This window comes from Chlamydotis macqueenii, chromosome 16 (genome assembly GCF_036417535.1).
Source record: "Chlamydotis macqueenii isolate bChlMac1 chromosome 16, bChlMac1.mat, whole genome shotgun sequence".
NCBI classification, from domain to species: Eukaryota; Metazoa; Chordata; class Aves; order Otidiformes; family Otididae; genus Chlamydotis; species Chlamydotis macqueenii.
The window spans coordinates 16,415,903-16,419,814 of NC_141571.1; positions in this window are offsets into that span (position 1 = coordinate 16,415,903).

A 3,912-nucleotide genomic window follows, 5' to 3' on the forward strand; every position below is an offset into this window, starting at 1 on the left:
TATATAGAGATCTATATCTATTCGGAGAGATGCAGGGCTCTGCTAGCACCAGGCCGTGGGGATGGAGGGCCGAGATGGGCTGCTCCTGCGTGGAACAGCGGCGGTGAAGGCTGCAGCCTTCCCCGGCCCCAGCAGCCCGCGGGAAAGGGCCAGGTCGCAGGTTCATTCTCTTCTCAATTTAGCTTCTTAAGAGTTTTCAGGGAAAGACGTCACAGACTTTTCTGAACTTGTTTCACAGCAGATTTGAGCTTCCACTCGAAGTGCAGCCTGCTAAGAGTTGCCCTCTCCCAGCAGCACTGGCCCGAAGCGGCAGCGCTTTGTCCCCCAGCCAGAGCTGAGCCCCTGTGTCAGAGCGCTCACCTCCTCGGCCGCGCCCCCTCCCCCCCCAGACCGCTCCCCAACACTACCCCGCACCCCAGCAGCCTCCCGGCCGGCACAGAGGGAATGGGTGCCACCACAGCATCCCCAGGGATGCCCTGGCAGTGGCTGTCTCCTGCTCGGCATGGCTGGTCCCCGCGCCCAGCTCCCTGCCCGTCCCTCCTGCCCGCTGCGAGCAGCCGCAGCCCTCAGCGCCTGCCTCACCGAGGGCTGGAAGCTCCTCTGCGCTGGACGACTCCCGTCCCCGCTGCCTCTGCAGAGCTCCTCTGCTCCAGGTCCAGGCCAAAGCTGTTTGGGGCTGCTTGGATAAAAAGCTGTGGGTTTTTCTGATATTGAGGTTTTGGGGTTTGGTTTTTTTTTTTTGCTTTTAGTTTTTTTGTTTGGTTGGTTGTTGTTTTGGGTTTGGGTTTTTTTTTTTTTGTTTTTTTTTTTTTTTGCTTTAAGATACTACTTGGACACACTCCCAGACCAAAACCAAGCCCCAGCTGCACATCTGTGCCTGCTCACACCTTGCTCCTACATGCCCGTCACTCCCAAAGTGCCTCCCTTCTCTCCAGCAGCCCCAGCCACAGCGACTTTCTGCTGTGGTGGCTCAGCTCTCTGCACGGCTGCACGGCTGCGTTGCAGACTCTGGTGTGGAAGCAAGTCCCAAGGGCACGGGGAGCTCGGCATTTGCAGGAGGTGACTCAGGGTGAGCCGAGACCCAATTTCAGCACGGGAGCTCGGTGTTGATGAATGGTGCAGGAGCGCAGGGCGGCACTCTCTGGTCCTGCCACTGCCTCAGCTGCTCAGAAGCTGTTGGAAGAGCAGGCCGGCATCTGCAAGGGAAACGTTCCTTTAGTGCTGGGAAGGGCAGCCCTATGAGAACCAGGATTTGCCAGTGCCTTGTTAGGCAGTGTTAGGCAGTGCCCCTTGGAGCTGGTCCTGCACCACCACCTCCTAAGAGCTCCTGTGCTGTTTCCAGCCTCCCAAAATCATTTGAGGCACTTCTGCAACAATGGGGGAGGCAGGCACTGCACCCTGCCCACGCCTGTTGGGCCTCGAACGCTTGCCAGCGGCTCTACTGCTTCAAAAGATGCCACCCGCTCCCTGCAGTCACCCCCTAATGACAGCTTGGCCGCTGCCCTGCCAGGTCGCTGGGCCTGCAGCAGCGAGCAGGGTCCCCTCCTGCCCCGGCACACGGAGCAGGGCCTGAGCACAGAGGCAGGTTACGTGCAGCAGACGCTGCCACCAGCGCCTGGCGCTGCTGCGGCTGCAGACAGCATCCACCCTTGGCAGCGTCAGGGCAAGGAGCTCTTCCTTCAGCCATGGGTACAGGGTAGCAGGGACCAGCATCGTCTGTGGAGCAGTGGTGAGACAGCAGGCCAGGGCTCGCGCCTCTGCTGAGAGGTTTGCTTCATCGCCTCCCCAGCGTCACCAGCGGATGCCGTTCCCCCTCAGCACCACTTCAGCCCCGCACGGAAAAGCCGCGGTCCCGGCTCCCCCAGGGAGCCACCACTACTGCTAAAAAAAGAGGCATCATCCCCTTCCTCACCCCCCAGCCAGAGCAGGGGCGCGGCTCTAGACAGAGCCAGGCCTGCCTCAACACCCCGCCATGCAGCATTTGGCTGCGGCGAGAAAGGTGCTGGCTTCCGCAGCGAGTTCTCCCTCCGCGCCGGCTGGAGAGGGCCAGTTTTAGCAGACAGCACTGCATGTTAGTTTACAAACCCAGCCCTGCACGTTTGGCCTCTGTGCGTGTTCAGTTTCCCCATGGAGCACCCTTCTGCCGTCCCACCGTCCTCCTCTGGTAGATATGCAAGTTCCTCCTTGGCACATGTGCTGGCACGTTTCGGTTTTTGTTCCAGACAGGATGGTCTTGACCCCCCAGGTTTGTTCCACAGACAGGCTGCTGCTGGGAGCAGCGCTGGGCAGAGGTGGCCCGCAGCAGGTGGAGAGCACGTGTACCCGCAGCCGCGTTCGGCCAGCACGCAGCAGCGGGCCGCCGATGGCGCGCACCACGGTTCCCGCTGCGGGAGCGCTGAGCGGGGAGCTGCCCCGACCCTGTCCGCTGGGCAGGCGCAGGCCCCCGCGCGCAGCAGCAGCAGGCAGCTCGCGTCGCTGCAGCCACCACACGGCACAGGTCACGAGCCACATGATGGGACGTACGGGAGGCGCAGGCAGCGTCCAGCCCGGGTGGGTGCTGGTCTGTGGCGGGACGAGAGGAAGGTAGGTACTGCACCAGGGTACGAGTGGCACGAGAAGAGTCAAGACCCTCCTCTGTGTAGCAGGACTAAAAACTAGCAGGAAGACCAAGCGGTCCGCGATCTGCTGGTTACACCACTTTCTGTGCTACATGTGCAATATATTTGTTATGAATGTTATCACCAAGTCAGTTCATTCGATACTCTTTTAACCACTGTAGCTAGATGTTCTACGTCCATTCAAGTGACTTTTATTCGAGTGCAATATTTCAATAGACATGTAGTGACCTAGTAGGCTTTGTGTTCTAGAGAATCTGTGTGCAGAGCAATGCAATTAAGTTTAAAATCTTGTAAATAAAACTGGTTGCAAACAAACAAACAAACAAAGTATAGGCTTGCATTTAATTTCTGTGAGTGTTTCAGTACTGTGCGTTAGGCCACCTCAGCACAGACCCCATCTTCTCTGTGCAGGCAGTAATGGAGGAGTGGCTCCTCAGCTGTTGAATGCTCCCTGTTAATGCTTTACTGCTTTAACTGTATTCATTTTTCTAGACTCCTGTCTGCACAAAATGCAATAAATGATTTTATTACACCCTTCACTACTTGCACGGGGAGTTTTCACTTGCTTCCAGGGTTTCCACAGCTAATTTTCACTTGGCTGCTACCATTTCCACATCGAGATGCAAGCCCCGACACGGAGCAGCAGGTTGCAGAGGAAGCAAAACACCAGGAGAGGAACAGCCTCTCCCAAGTGCCACAGTTCCCACGTTTACGCTCCTACACGTTTCTGATCACCCCAGCAAAGTCTGTGGGGCTGTAGAGATGGAGAAAGGGAACCAATAAAAAGAGAGCGGAGGAGGAAAGACGGAAGACAGACAGACTTCCACCCCATTTCAGGCTGTGCAGTAACAGCAGCACGCAGCCAGGGAAGGCCAGCGCTAAATGCCCAGGGAGGAGCAGCCCCCACGGCAGGCAGCAGCCGTACTGTTAACGGCAAGCGCGGCACGGACACCCGGCCAGCTCACTGCTGGCCCAAGCTGACCCTCCCCTCCCGCCACCAGCAGCTGGAGAGGCTTCGCCCCGCTCAGGCCAGCCCCTGCCCCACACTGCTCCCGTGCACAGGTCCCGCAACGGGCACAGGGGTGCTCTGCCCGAGAGCATCCGAGTCCGCTATGCGAGCAGAAGTGTCTGTGAGGTACTTCAAAACCCAAGCGTTATAAACCGAGACAGACGACAATGTTCTCACAGCGGGTCACAGTGAGGTTCTTACGATTCCCGCTCAGCACGCAGCGCTGGGCAGCGTCTGACACAGCTTATCTGCAAGAACAGAGTAACGGCAAACGCAGTGCAATAA